This window comes from Henckelia pumila, chromosome 3, assembly GCF_033568475.1.
Source record: "Henckelia pumila isolate YLH828 chromosome 3, ASM3356847v2, whole genome shotgun sequence".
Taxonomy (NCBI): Eukaryota; Viridiplantae; Streptophyta; class Magnoliopsida; order Lamiales; family Gesneriaceae; genus Henckelia; species Henckelia pumila.
Genome location: NC_133122.1, coordinates 146129914 through 146145963, shown reverse-complemented (window position 1 = coordinate 146145963; position 16050 = coordinate 146129914). Strand labels below are relative to the sequence as shown.

Below are 16050 nucleotides of genomic sequence, written 5' to 3'. Positions count from 1 at the left end.
TCCTGGAATCTCTTCGGGAAATACGTTAGGAAATTCGTCAACCACTGGAATATCTGAAACTTTTAATCTCTTATCTTGTGTGGCATCGACTACATAGATTAAATACCCTTCATTCCTAGCAAACAATAACCCAAACATCTGCATGGCTGACATTAAAGGAATACGGGATCGAGAATCATCACCATAAAAATTCCATTTACCACCAACATATGGTCGGAATCTCACTACTCCATGAAAACAGTCAACAGTAGCTCGGTAGTTGGTCAAATATCCATTCCGATAATACAATCAAAGTCAGACATAGACAACTTAATCAAGTTGGTTATCATAATACTTTCATCGAAACAGATTACACAGTTTATAACTATCTCACGCGATCTCAAATACACACCGGCCAGGGTAGACACAAACACTAGATCAATCAACAAGGTAGTAACAATCTCATGTTCAACAATAAATGCAACAGATAGAAATGAATGAGATGCTCATGTGTCTATCAATATACAATCAGGATGATCAAAGATAAAACATATACCTGCAATAACCCCTCCAGGTGCATCCTGAGCCTGGTCGTGAGTCAAAGCATGGACTTTAGCCTGCTGAGGCCCTGGGAACAGCTGCTGAGAAGGACCTCTCGGTTGGGAGAAACTGGGTTGCGGTGCAAACTGAGGAGTGAAATGTCTAGGAGCTGGAGCTCGAGGAAACTGGCTGAATTGAGAAGCTTGATGCTGCTATACTCCCCCACTAGGACAAACTCTTGCATAATGTCCCAGTTGGCCACAATTACGACAATCTCCTTGAACTCTTATGCACTATTCAGAAGGATGTTTGCCTCCACACCTATTGCAAGACTCTCTAGGAACCCATGAAGATCCCCCACCACGAGAACTACCGGAACTAGAGGAAGTGTTAAATGACTTCTTCTTGAATTGCTTCATGTTGGGCTTAAAAAATCTTTGCGGCCTAGGTTGCTGAAAAGATTGTTGGGGTGCAACAGATGAGTTTGCTAGAAATTGTGCAGTTCCAGTGGGTACTTGCATTGTATACTGTGGTCGACCCCTTCTTAGCTCTGGTTTATCCCTGATGGCTTTGTCAACCGCATCAGCATAATCGACTGGATTGCTGGCCAAGACCAAAGAGTACAGATTCTGATTCAGTCCTTCCATAAATTTTTCGAGTTTAGCTCCATCTTTGGTAGCAATGTGTGGCACCTAAGTAAACAATTAAGAAAACTTTCTGGCATACTCTGTAGCACTCAAATCACCTTGAACCAGATTGAAAAACTCAGATGTTTTGTCAGCCACAAAAGAAGGTGGAGCATATTCTTGTCGAAACTTAGCACAAAAGACATCCCAAATAACAGGTTTACCAGCCTCAACCAGAGCTGTTCGCATATCCTCCCACCAACGTTTAGCAGTATCTTTCAATTGTAGCACTACCATTGTTACCCTACGTTCAGAATTATAGTGCACCAACCCGAACAGGTTGTTCATGGCTCTCAACCAAGATTCAGGTCGTTCACTACCTTCTTCTCCACTGAAGGTAGGTGGATTCAATATTTGAAACCTAGCAACCACCAACTCCATTTCATCCACTTGATACGTCAGCTGGTCTACTTCAGCATCAATATCGTTTCTTGCATCTCTTGCAGGACGTCTCCCACGCATAACTCCATCAAGACCGACCTCATTCTGACCGCCATATTCTTGGACAACATTTTTCCCTTTTCCATATCGAAATCTAGGGGCCTTCTAAATAAAGCCAAGGTCAAATTTTTAGGCAAAAATATAGCACAAGCTAATAACTTAATTCTAGTCATACAAGCTTAACTAGAAGCCAAAGCCTAGTTAACTACTAGCTCTAAAACAAATCATTCAAATAACACATAACAGGTAAGAGCATGTAGTCAAACAAATACGCAATCATCTTCATTCGTGCCTAGACTCAAGCGTCCTAGAATCTATTTCGAGCATATCCCAGTTTATGCTCTGATACCAAATGTAAGGGCCCGTTCCTGATTAGTATTTAATGACCTACAATCAGGATTAATTAATATAAACAGCAGAAACAAGTTAAAATTTTGTTTTTGGGCCTACCGAAAATTCGGCATGACCTCCCCGTAAATCGGACATACCAGGGAAATCAAAAACTCAGACAACAATACGATACTCTAAAATAGAATCCAATTCAACAACACAAACCTACAGCCGCACTGGCCAGGATTAAACACATACAAGCCGGAAAGACTAAAACACATCAGCAAACAGATTTCAAATATTGATACAGGTAAATGTGAGGGCCCGTTCCTGATTAGTATTTAATGACCATGCAATCTGGATTAATTAATGTAAACAGCGAAAACGAGTTAAAATTTTGCTTTCAGGCCTACCAAAAATTCGGCATGACCTCCCCGTAAATCGGACATATCAGGGAAATCAAAAACTCAGACAACAATACGATACTCAAAAATAGAATCCAATTCAACAACACAAACCTACAGACGCACTGGCCAGGACTAAACACATTCAAGTCGGCAAGGCTCAAACACTGTTGCGTGTTTTTCGCTCGCAAGCGCACGATGTCAAGTTATAATATAGGAATTAAGTCCAAGTCGATCCCACGGAGAATGAATAAATGATATTATATCAAATATTTGCAACTAATAAAATCCTAATCCTATGTAGAGCTACGAAAATGGTTTGATTTTTATAAAACTAAAATTTGCAAGAAACAAAACTAAAAAACCACGAGTTCACGAGAGAAAAATTCAATAAGCGATGAATGCTAGAGGTTCGACTTCACTTGACTGTCTACCATAATTTATTTCTAATGATTGTTTAATTATCAATTCTTCTAGTTTATTAGCCAAGAATCCCTATTATTTTCTACTACCTCTCTCGAGTGTCAAGCAGAAATTCGTATTCAATAACAAACTCAATATCTCTATCAAAGTTCAATTATTAAATCCGGTAAATAGCACAAGAATTCTTCTAATGACTTCTATGGAGTTATATGCCTCTCGAACAGTATAAACACCAAAGATGTATTTTTCTATGTCGTATTCAAAATCTCCTCTCTCGAGTGATAGATTCTAATTAAAATATCATTCAATCTATGGCCAGTAAATTGAAAGCATTAAGATCAGGAAAACACAAATAAACTGTGCGAAGAAATTTAAATATATAAATCAAAATATGTCAATCATGGTTTCCAGTCAAGATCCGTCTACCTCTAGACTAAGAAATTAGTTCATAACGCAATTAAAAATCAAATAACTCATGTTTTTCCAACAATCCATAAACTAAGAAAAATAGAGTTCAAAGAAAAACTAGAACGAATTAGAATGAAGCTTCTCCATCGCCGGATGCCGCCGTCTTCAGTCTTCGTACCGGAATCTCGAGCTCTTGTGCACTTCAAAAATTCTCAATCGCCGTCTCTATGCTTTGAAAACTCTCTAAACCCTCATATCCTTCAGAATAAGCCATAAATTCCTTTTTAAACTCGATCAAAACTTTCCAAAATTATGGACACTGCGCAGCGTTGGAGCGCTAAACTTCGGCGTTGGAGTGCCCGTCATTTTCTTCCAACAGCGCTGGAGCGCTGTATATGTAGCGCTGGGGCGCTATTTCCTTGACTTTTCACCTTTCGGAAGACTCCGTGTAGCGCTGGAGCGCTTGGCTTGTAGCGTTGGGGCGCTAGTCTGGGCACTTTTATTTCTTTGTTCTTCAACTCTTTTTCACCTCTTTTTCACTTTTTTTGACCAACTAAAATGAATAACACTCAAATTCCTGCAAAAAACACAAACAACAAGAGACATGCATAATATCGCTCAAAACACAACAAAAGCCAAGCTAATTCATATAAAATATATGTGCAAAAATTGCACTTATCAAATCCCCCCAAACTTGAACTTTTGCTAGTCCCGAGAAAAACAAACAAAACACTAAAACGCACAAGGAATTAAAAACACACAAGAAAGCAGTAAAACTTATTAACCCAACTGGCCTCAGATGTTCAGCAATTAATCCATGTAGCTAATTTTCTCAAGAGTTCTCGTGTGTGTGTGATTAGCCAATCTTGTCTACCCACCTAAATTTCGGTCAAATCATGCAATCAGTAAGCCTCAAAGAGTCATTAACCCCGCTCTCTAGTTTCAACACACTCTCCACCAAGTTCAACCGTTACTCACAAAGATAAACAGGACTTATCAGGTAGTTCTTTTAGGCAAGCACTTTTTATAGCGGAGAAGTATCCATAGTCAATGTAAGCATATAGGATTCAAGTAAAGGGAATTGGATATTTATAATTTTCTGCGGTATTGAGTAGGCTAGGTTTATCAGTTGTAGGGCATTGTCAGACATTTGTCTGACTCCTCTACTCCATACATTCTACACCTTTTTGCATTTTCTTTGGACTCGAATTTCAATCCAGTTTCAATGTCTCCCCTCACCTTACTTTCTCCATCTTTTTCTATCTTTTCTTTTTCTTCCAATTGGATTTTTGGCTTTTTTTTTTCTTTTCGGCCTTCTTTCAGTTTTGGTTTTTTTTTTCCGCAAGGCTACAAATGAAAGACTAACAAATCAAAGGCTTGCAGGCTCAAAAACAAAGTTGTCTAAATCATTTCTCTGTTTGTAAAAATCTACCTCAGTTTCGAGTATGTATCACCAAATTTAAGAATCAAATCAGCTAATCTTCTCACAAAATCCACACAATTTTCTCTACTTATCAGGAGTATCGACAATCAAGGCTATAGTGCAGAAAAAGTGAGAACTCAAGATCCAACGTCGCCAACACTAGATTATATTTTTATTTTCATTTTTTTTTCAACTTCATCATCATAGGCCATTTTTCTTTTTCTTTTCTCATTTTTCACATTTTTGTTTTTGTTTTCTCAAATAAACAACCACACAAACGAACACAGACAAAAAAAAAAAAAAAACTGACACAAAACAAAACAAGCAAAAACATAATACGAACGAGAAAACTAAAAACACAGATGCAGGAACTAGTGACTAATTTAGCATGCAACAATCCATCAAACTCGCAACTCAACTTCTCTTCAGCTTCAACAACAATCCATTCAACAAAAAGCTCAACAAAACTCATCTAAAACAACAAACAACATCCCCCCAAACTCAGATATGTGCATTGTCCTTAATGTGCAATATCAATAAAAACAAGGAACAAACACATACCTAAGACAATGACCATCAGTGGTCATCGTCCATGTGGTCATCCCGAGGGAGCCAAGTAGGAGGTGGGGGAAACTGCGGATCCTCACTGGAGCCAGGAAAGCGCTGGGCTAGAGTCGTCGTGAAATCCACCATATAATCCATGAAAATATCAGTCCGATGACAATGAAGGTCTAGCCGCTGCTCCACTCGCGTCAATCGCTCATCAAAATGCTCATACGCTCCAGTAAGTGGTAGTGGTGGTGGCTGGCTGCTACTCGCAGGGCGATCCCGAGGCGCTGCTGTTCGCGGAGGGGGTGGTATATTCTCTCGTGTAGTCCCCGTAATAGGTCCTTGGACCTTAAAAAGCTCTTTATCTGTACCCCATGTAACTCCAGCATGTGCACAAAGCGCAGTGATCAATGATGGGTGCGGCAATCCTCCAATAGTAGCCCCCCTAACTGCTGCAAGAATGGATTCCTGAATGATATTTCCCAAGTTTATCGTCTTCCCAGTGACGATACAGTAAGTCAGGACAGCCCGTTTCTTCGTCACCTCAAAAGTGTGACCTATGGGCAAAACACGAGCAGCCACCAAGAAAAACCAAGACCTCGCGTCTTGCTTCATTTTCCCAGATGGAAAATACACCACCTTTTCATCTTTCATCTTCCACTGCGCCCCTTCCTCACACAGGGTCGCTAGAATCTCATCATAGTATACCTCGCCGGCCTGGAACTCCGAATAGTCATCCATATCAAGAGATGACATATGGAAGAGGGTTTTAATAGAATTTCCATCAAAAGCCACCCTCTTTCCCCGCACTAGAACATGATACTGCTCATGCTTGCATTTGAGATTGGCATAAAATTCCCGGACTAATGAAACCACGGCATCACCGGGAGGTTGGACAAAACCCGTCCATCTTCGCTCATGAGCTGCATGTCGCACATCCCACAATGGTAGAGAGGAATTAGGATCAAAACCTTGTTCTCTAACCATGCTCTTGCTCACCATGAGAGGATAATTCTTGGCGGCCTCTTCATCCCAAAAACGATGAGCATCGAAAGTACCGGACGAAGATGCCCCCTGCTTTTGTTTCTTTCTCGGTGCCATTACAATATTCTAATCACAATTCAACCAAGCAATAATTAACAGCAATGCACCACTTCCAACAATGGCATTCAAGCCTTAACCAATCAACACAATTCTGCCATGCCGCACAACCAACAATAACACTTCTAACAACCCGAGATAGCACAAATAACCCTATGATTCACAAATCTCCAACGAAATCTACTAATATGTCTGATAATCACCGATGAATTAACAAGTAAACATGAATCCAACCCAATTCAACAATAGGACCAATGAATCTCGAATCCCCAGTGTAAAAAATTTCACAATACCTAGGTTGGATAGCAACGATTTCGGAAATTATAGAAGATAAACTCGCGATCCTTCCTTGAAGTCGAACCAACGCGGCGACTGAAGATGGATTGAAATCCCCCCAAACTTGAATAACCCTAGCTGCGAAAATATTGGAACCCGGATGACTAAAATTCAAACAAGTGCTATGAAAGGATGAATATGTGCGATTGATGGTGTAACCGAGATTTTCAGGTGGGAATTTTTTCGATTTGTAGGGGCGGGTCGCGTGGAGGCGGCGAACAAGGCTGGGAATTATGAAGATTTGATGAATGAAATCTGAGATCCCCTCTTATTTTTCAGAATTTTCGTGAGAAATCTGAGATCCCCTCTTATTTTTCAGAATTTTCGTGATAGCGCTGGAGCGCTAGAGAATTGGCGCTGGAGCGCCCGATGCTTGTCCGAGAGAGCGCTGGAGCGCTACGTATTTGGCGCTGCAGTGCCAAACCTTCGACTTTTGAACTCACAGAATAGCGCTGGAGCGCTGGATGGTCAGCGCTGGGGCGCAAAACCTTCGGCTTTTGAATTCATAGAATAGCACTGGAGCGCTTGAATAATGGCGCTGGAGCGCCTGAGCTTCGAATTTTTGCACTCCAAAGTATGATTTTGCACATAAAAGTACCTGCAATAAAACTCTTAATTAGGACTAAAATTAGTAAAATAAATAAAAAGACTGAAATTCAATAAAATTAACTAAGAAAATAAAATAAATAAAAATAAAACGAAATTTAAAAAAAATTGGGTTGCCTCCCAAAGAGCGCTTGGTTTAACGTCGTCAGCCCGACTTTTCTGGAGTTCTTATGCAGGGTCGATCAAAGCAACTTTCTCCATGTTCCGCACTTCATTGCCAAAGTAATGTTTCAACCTCTGCCCATTGACTTGAAAGGTTTGACCATCGTGACAGCTCAGTTCAATGGCTCCATAGGGATGCACTTTCACCACGGTGAACGGACCAGACCATCTCGATTTCAACTTACCTGGAAACAATCTAAGACGAGAATTAAACAATAATACATGTTGTCCAGGCTCAAATTCTCTTTTTAACAATAGTTTGTCATGCCACTTTTTGGTCTGTTCTTTGTAGAGCTTGGCATTTTCGTATGAATGATTACGAAACTCTTCGATCTCATGCAATTGCAACAGTCTCTCTTCGCCAGCAGCTTTCATATCAAAATTCAACTTTTTCACCGCCCAATATGCACGATGCTCTAACTCCACTGGCAGATGGCATGCTTTATCAAAGACCAACCTGTATGGCGACATGCCAATAGGAGTTTTGAACGCGGTCCAGTATGCCCATAGTGCATCATCCAACTTGATTGCCCAATCCTTCCGGTTCGTGTTGACCGTCTTTTCCAGAATTTTTTTGATTTCTCGGTTGGATATTTCAGCTTGCCCATTTGTTTGCGGATGGTATGCACATGCCACTTTATGCCTAACACCATATTTTGTCAGTAATGAATTAAAGATTTTATTGCAAAAATGCGTACCTTCATCACTGATAATGGACCTTGGTGTTCCAAACCTCGTGAAAATATTTTTCTGCACAAACTGCACCACTACACGAGCATCATTAGTGGGGGTGGCGATTGCTTCCACCCATTTCGAAACATAATCAACAGCCAATAAAATATAAGATTGTCCAAAGGATATAGGAAATGGTCCCATAAAATCAATACCCCACACATCAAATAATTCAACCTCTAAAATATTTGTGAGAGGTAATTCATGACGCCTAGATATATTTCCCATCCTTTGACATCTATCACATGATTTTACCAAGGTATAACTGTCTTTGAATAAAGTTAGCCAATAAAAACCAGACTGAAGTACCTTGGCGGCTGTCCGTGAGGCTCCAAAGTGACCGCCATACGGTGCAGAGTGACATTGTTCCAGAATTTCTTTTGCTTCAGCTTCGTCCACACATCTTCTTATCACTTGGTCCGAACACTTCTTGTACACAAACGGATCATCCCATAGATAAAACTTGACATCATGGAAAATTTTCTTCTTTTGGTGATGATTAAGATCTGGAGGCAAAACACCACAAGAAAGAAAATTAGCAAAGTCAGCAAACCAAGGAAGTTTAGAATTTACCTCAAAAAGATGCTGATCAAGAAATTTTTCCTTGATGAGTCCATGTTCAACTTTTCCTTCCAACTCCAAGCGAGACAGATGATCCGCCACTAAATTCTCACTCCCTTTTTTATCTCTAATTTCAAAATCAAACTCTTGTAGTAAGAGTATCCACCGAATCAATCTTGGTTTGGCATCCTTCTTGGCAAAGAGATAGCGAATTGTTGCATGGTCTGTATAAACAATTACTCTAGAGCCAATAAGATAGGACCTGAATTTGTCGAAGGAGAAAACCACAGCCAACATCTCTTTTTCCGTAGTAGTGTAATTCTGTTGTGCTCCGTCAAGAGTGCGGCTGGCATAGTAAATCGCCCGAAACATCTTATCTTTTTTTTGTCCCAAAACTGCTCCTACAGCATAATCGCTGGCATCACACATTACTTCAAACGGCTTCTTCCAGTCAGGCACAATCATAATAGGCGCAGAAATTAGTGCCTCCTTGATTTTCATGAACGCCTGCAAACACGCATCATCAAAAATAAATGATGTATCTTTTTCTAATAAATTACATAAAGGCTTAGTAATTTTAGAAAAATCTCTAATAAAGCGACGATAGAACCCGGCGTGTCCCAAGAAACTTCTAATGGCTTTCACATTATTTGGCGGTGGAAGCTTTTCAATCGCAACCACTTTTGCTCGATCCACCTCAAGCCCATTAGATGACACTTTATGCCCAAGTACGATGCCTTCTTGCACCATGAAGTGACATTTTTCCCAATTAAGCACTAAATTTTTCTCTTGACAACGCTGTAAAACTATAGTGACCCTTACCGGGATCACCTACTAAACAGAACTTAGGCATGCAATTAACTTAATTAAAACAGATATCAGAATAAAACTGCGGAAACCAATAACATCATACAATCCCAAGTAAAGGAATCTGTAATTATCCAATAATATACAACCAAATCGAATAGCTGTATAAACCCAAAACAACAGTAATACAACCTAGACGAAGCTCCAGCTGGCCAACCACTGACTAGCCCCTCCTGGATCCACCCTCCTCGTCCAATCGCAAACCTGCCCCATGGAATAGGGTGTCCAGAAAATACAGAGTACGAGACGTGAGCATAAAACGCTCAGTGCGAGAGTATGAGTATACATGCATGCAAAGTGAACTCCCTATAGACTCGAGGTCAAGGATCAGATAATAGAGACAGACCGGGCCCTGGTATGTAGCACGCTGTGCCGTCGCTTCAGGAGGTGGCTCCCATACCGAGATAACTGTGGATACGCCGAACCCAAATCGATGGAAGTCCATCCACTAACAGGATAGGGTACAACCCTACTAACAGACATCTCGAAGGAGATACAGCAAGATGCAAATGAATGCAGCATAATATCATGGCATATAAATCATGCAGTCATATAATACATGCATACTCAGTCAGGATATCTCGAACAGTACTTTCGTACCTCAAATACCAGGTAGGCACTACCAGCTCTAAGTCCAAGCCTAAAGTCCGCCTACATAGCAAAATGATACTACTATCATCAAAGTGCTCTAAAAGCCTTAACTAAGCTATTGCATACTCCTAAATATTTATAGGAAGCAAAAGCTATACCTTCGTCCGTCGTTAGCCCTTTGATGTCGATGCCTCCAGAACTTGGGCACAACTCCGCTACGACTATCGAACGCCTCTCCGACCTCCGGACCAAGCCTAAGAAGACTAGAACAGCTCGAATATGACTAGAAATAGAGAGGAAATCCGGAATTGGCAAGGAGAAATGAAGCCTCGGCCTTCTATTTATAGACAACGATCGGAGCCTCCGATCCTCGATCGAAACGTCCGAACCTGGATCGGAACGTCCGATCCTGCCATCGGAGCTTCCGAAGATCCTGATCTGCCACGTGTCAAAATATCACTTGATGACTCCGGATAGGGGTGATCGGAGCCTCCGGTCCTGATCGGAGCTTCCGATCCAGCCACACGTCATGGATGACGTAATATCATCGGTGCCTCCGATCCTCATCGGAGCTTCCGATCCCGATCGGAGCTTCCGATCGTCCCTTCGGAGCTTCCGATCCGTCCAATCCCCAATTTATTTAATTAGCATTAATCCTTTAATTACTCAATTAGGGCACGGGCTACTACAAAAACAAGGGTCAGATTGTGCAAACAATGATCAAACGAAGACCCAAACACAGAAAAATCATCCATAAAAATTTCCATAACTTCTTCCACCATGTCAGAAAAAATGGTCATCATGCATCGCTGAAAATTAGCCGGTGCATTACACAAACCAAATGGCATTCTCCTAAAAGCATAAGTACCATAAGGACATGTGAAAGTTGTTTTCTCTTGATCCTCTGGCGCTATAGCAATTTGATTGTAGCCAGAATAGCCATCTAAAAAACAATAATGTTTGTAACCTGCCAACCTGTCAAGCATTTGATCAATAAAAGGAAGAGGAAAATGATCTTTCCTAGTAGCCTTATTCAACCTTCTATAATCAATACAAACTCTCCAACCAGTAACAGTATGAGTCGAGATCAACTCGTTTTTCTCATTTTTAACTACAGTCATACCTCCCTTTTTCGGCACTACCTGTACTGGCGACACCCAAGAACTGTCAGATATGACATAAATAATACCAGCATTCAATAATTTCAACATCTTAGCTTTTACCACTTCTTTCATCGCAGGATTTAATCTCCTTTGATGATCAACATAGGGACTATATGACTCCTCCATTAAAATCTTATGCATGCAAATATTGGGACTAATTCCCTTGATATCAGAAATTGACCAACCCAAAGTAAATTTAAATTTTCTCAAAACTCTTAATAATTTATCCTTTTCATCATGAGTAAGAGAGGATGAAATAATTATCGGGTTAGTCGAATTTTCTCCCAAAAATGCATAACATAAATGACCAGACAGTTCTTTCAATTCAGGAGTAGAAGAAACTGGTACCTCTTTGCTGACCTCCTCAGGAAATGCTCCAATTTTTTCTTGGCCATCTTTTTTCTTTGGCAAACTTTCAAGAGCAAGAAATTGCTCTCTAAGTTCCCAATCATCCTCCTCAAATTGGGTTATGGAATTAATTAAGCACCTTGCCAACGCGTCCTCCAATTCCAATCCTGCACAAAAATTATTCTCATAAGAATTAGATAAATCAATGCGATTACAAGAATGTACCTCATCTTGGTATTTCATGGTTTTATAGATATTGAAAGTGACAGCGTCACCACCAACTCGTAGAGTTAGTTCACCCTCCTGCACATCAATTAACGCTCTGCCAGTCGCCAAGAATGGTCTTCCCAAAATTAGAGGGACATCTTGATCTTCTTCCATGTCAAGCATTACAAAGTCAGCAGGAAAAATAAACTTATCTACTTTTACCAAGACGTCTTCCACAACTCCTCGAGGATATATCAGAGAATGGTCTGCCAACTGCAGAGTAATCGTGGTTGGTTTCACCTCACCAAGCTCCAAAGACCTGAAAATAGACAAAGTCATTAAATTAATACTTGCACCTAAATCACATAATGCCCTATTAACAGTCGCACCACCAATAATACAAGGAATAGTAAAACTCCCTGGATCTTTCAATTTCTGTGGCAGTTTCTTTTGTAGGATGGCGCTGCACTCCTCTGTCAATTTCACTGTTTCAAACTCTTCAAGTTTTCTCTTCCTTGCCATCACATCCTTCATGAATTTCACGTAGTGTGGCATCTGCAGCGAATGGAATATTTATATGGATTTTCTTGAAGATGTCAAGAAACTTAGAAAACTTCTCATCCAACGCTTTCTTCTTGAACCGCTGAGGATATGGCAGAACAGCTTTTGGCACAGGTGGTTTCTCAGGAACAACTGCAGACTTGCTAGAATTTTTGCTATCAGAATTTTCGGACTCCACCACAATCTCTTCAATTTCCTCATCATCCACTGTCTTTTGGTTATCAGTCCCAAGTTCTTTACCAATTCTAAGAATAACAACCTTGCATTTCTCCCTAGGATTAATCTTGGTGTTGCTAGGAAACACACCTCTCTGCTGATTATTCAATGCATTCGCCAGTTGACCAATTTGTGTTTCAAGATTTTTCATAGAAGCGCTCACATTGGTCAAGTGCGTCTCCATACTATCAAGCCTATTCTCATTTCTCTTAAATCTTGTGGATGATTCTGCAATGAAATTACTCACCAAATCTTCCAACGATGCCTTACCTTAACCATTCTGAGTATTGAACCCCGGTGGAGGATTCAACACATTCTTATTGTTTGCATAGGAAAAATTCTCATGATTACGCAAACTAGGATTATACTGATTGGGTACAGGATTACCTCGATAGTTGTTGTAATGCTTGTTGTTCACATATTGATCTTGCTCCACACTCTCAAATCCATCAGCAGAATTTATGGCAGTCGCCAGTGATGTTGTCTCAGTAGAACTTTGATTCTCTTTGGTTAGTGCAGCCAACTATGTAGAAATAGTAGCCATCTGAGCAGTCAAAGCAGTGAATGCATCAACCTCATGAATTCCAGCAGGCTTCTTTATTGCAAATCTCTCACTCGGCCACTGATAACTGTTAATGGTCATTTGCTCAAGCATCTCATAAGCCTGTTCAGAAAATTTAGAAAATATTGAACCTCCAGCTGCAACATCCATAGAAATACGAGTTGGCCCATTCAAACCATTGTAGAATAACTCAATCTGTTCCCAGTCCGGAAAATTATGGTTTGGACACTTTCTAAGCAACTCCTTGTACCGCTCCCAGGCTTCATACAACTGCTCAAAATCTTGCTGTTTGAATGTAATAATCTCTATTTTCAACTGAGACGACTTAGCAGGCGGGAAGTACTTAGCCAGAAATTTGGAAGCCATATCATCCCATGTAGTGATACTCCCAAGAGGTAGTGATTGCAACCAACTACGAGCATTGTCCCTAAGAGAGAACGGGAACAACCGTAGTTTGATGGTGTCCTCAGTAACACCATGAATCTTCACTGTGTTAGCAATCTTCAGAAAAGTACGCAGGTGCAAATTTGGATCTTCAGTAGCTGCACCCCTGAACTAATTTTGCTGCACCATATTAATAAGAGCTGGCTTCAACTCAAAATTATTCGCCGTGATGTTCTGCCGAGCAATCCCAGAATAATGATTATTGATCACCGGTCGAAAGTGATCTCTGATCGGCACCGGAGCATTATTGACAGCTCTTTCCCTTTTTTCAGCCATTTGTTGCAACTCTTCTCTTCTAGCTTTTCTCAAAGCTTTAGCAGTTTTCTCGATTTTCGGATCAAAGAGCAGTGAGTCGTAACTTTGGCTTTTTTGCATAAACTGCATAGACAGGAAAAATTTTAAAATTAGAACCAACAAAATAAAGTAAAATGCTCTAAATCAAAATTAAGACTAATTAGCACAATTTAATATAAATCAAATAAAATTCACTCCCCGGCAACGGCGCCAAAAACTTGTTGCGTGTTTTTCGCTCGCAAGCACATGATGTCAAGTTATAATATAGGAATTAAGTCCAAGTCGATCCCACGGAGAATGAATAAATGATATTATATCAAATATTTGCAACTAATAAAATCCTAATCCTATGTAGAGCTACGAAAATGGTTTGATTTTTATAAAACTAAAATTTGCAAGAAACAAAACTAAATAATCACGAGTTCACGAGAGAAAAATTCAATAAGCGATGAATGCTAGAGGTTCGATTTCACTTGACTGTCCACCACAATTTATTTCTAATGATTGTTTAATTATCAATTCTTCTAGTTTATTAGCCAAGAATCCCTATTATTTTCTACTACCTCTCTCGAGTGTCAAGCAGAAATTCGTATTCAATAACAAACTCAATATCTCTATCAAAGTTCAATTATTAAATCCGGTAAATAGCACAAGAATTCTTCTAATGACTTCTATGGAGTTATATGCCTCTCGAACAGTATAAACACCAAAGATGTATTTTCCTATGTCATATTCAAAATCTTCTCTCTCGAGTGATAGATTCTAATTAAAATATCATTCAATCTATGTCCAGTAAATTGAAAGCATTAAGATCAGGAAAACACAAATAAACTGTGCGAAGAAATTTAAATATATAAATCAAAATATGTCAATCATGGTTTCCAATCAAGATCCGTCTACCTCTAGACTAAGAAATTAGTTCATAACGCAATTCAAAATCAAATAACTCATGTTTTTCCAACAATCCATAAACTAAGAAAAATAGAGTTCAAAGAGAAACTAGAACGAATTAGAATGAAGCTTCTCCGTCGCCGGATGCCGCCGTCTTCAGTCTTCGTACCGGAATCTTGAGCTCTTGTGCACTTCAAAAATTCTCAATCGCCGTCTCGATGCTTTGAAAACTCTCTAAACCCTCATATCCTTCAGAATAAGCCATAAATTCCTTTTTAAACTCGATCAAATCCAAAATTATGGACACTGCGCAGCGCTGGAGAGCTATACTTCGGCGTTGGAGCGCCCGTCATTTTCTTCCAACAGCGCTGGAGCGCTGTATATGTAGCGCTGGGGCGCTATTTCCTCGAATTTTCAACTTTCGGAAGACTCCGTGTAGCGCTGGAGCGCTTGGCTTGTAGCGCTGGGGCGCTAGTCTGGGCACTTTTATTTCTTTGTTCTTCAACTCTTTTTCACCTCTTTTTCGCTTCTTTTGACCAACTAAAATGAATAACACTCAAATTCCTGCAAACAACACAAACAACAAGAGACATGCATAATATCGCTCAAAACACAACAAAAGCCAAGCTAATTCATATAAAATATATGTGCGAAAATTGCACTTATCAAACACATCAGCAAACAGATCTCAAATATCGATACAGGTACACGGGGCATCTCCCCGGCAAATAAAAGACTCCAATAATATTACATAGTATCTTGGAACTCACGACAACTCAATACCCTCCCTGGGCTCCACTGGCAGATGCACCACCAGAGGCAATAGAACCACCTATATTACCTGCCATGTCAATGACAACAAAATCACAGCAGTCCCGAGGGACAGGGGTCAAACCCCAGTACGAAGATCAAATAAATTACAGCAAAAATAAATGATATGTAAAACAACTAATGCAATGCAAGTGAATGGTACCAAAGAACATCGGGTATCAAATCTGGATCCAAAGAATAATAGCTATACTGTGGCCACCTGTGCTAGGGGGATAGTTTCAAACACTGCGCGGCCCTGCATCAGTACGCGTCAAGGGGAAGCAGCCTGCAGAACTGCGCGGCCCTTACGCTAGCATCAGAGGTGAGACGTCAAAACGCCCTCGGCTCTAATGTCTAAAATAACTCATCAAAGAGTGGATAACAGTCTCAGAAATAAAAGGATAATGGCTCAATA

At 40.2% G+C, this 16050-nt stretch overlaps 1 non-coding gene across 1 annotated transcript; it reads left to right on the top strand.

Moving 5' to 3' along the window:
- The first annotated feature begins 13407 nt into the window (after positions 1–13407).
- Positions 13408–13513, top strand: LOC140894014 (small nucleolar RNA R71). Its single transcript, XR_012153569.1, has one exon. It is a non-coding gene; the product is annotated as a small nucleolar RNA R71 (small nucleolar RNA).
- The last annotated feature ends 2537 nt before the right edge of the window (positions 13514–16050 follow it).